Source organism: Acyrthosiphon pisum, chromosome A1 (assembly GCF_005508785.2).
Source record: "Acyrthosiphon pisum isolate AL4f chromosome A1, pea_aphid_22Mar2018_4r6ur, whole genome shotgun sequence".
Lineage (NCBI taxonomy): Eukaryota > Metazoa > Arthropoda > Insecta > Hemiptera > Aphididae > Acyrthosiphon > Acyrthosiphon pisum.
Window position 1 is genome coordinate 144,739,130 of NC_042494.1, and position 515 is coordinate 144,739,644.

A 515-nucleotide genomic window follows, 5' to 3' on the forward strand; every position below is an offset into this window, starting at 1 on the left:
GATCTATGTTGGTTAATACAATTGGCAAAATATTGATACAAACAAAATAATTAATATTCGTGTAGTGCGTTATTACTTATTAGTGGCACGTGCGGGAATGCTCAGAAATTTATTTTACATACCGGTATTTTGAAATTATTTTGTTAAACGATATACCATAAAAAACCGTAATTTAAGGTATACAGTAAAATACCTTCTAAACGGTATAACATAAAAAATCTTAAAAAATGGTATGCCGTAAAAACCGTCATTTACGGTGCACCGTGAAATATCGTCTAAACGGTAGATTTTATTTATTATTTCAGTATACCGTACCAGATCGGTATTTTGGTATACCGAATAATATCGGTTTTTGGTATACCGAATAATTTCGTTTTTTTGTATACCGTATCACTTCGGTTTTTCGGTATACCGTTTCAAACCGGTATTAAAATCAATACCGTAATACCGAAAATTATTTTCAATATCGTCAGCCCTACCAGGCACACATTTGCCCGACTCAATTCTTAGAAAAT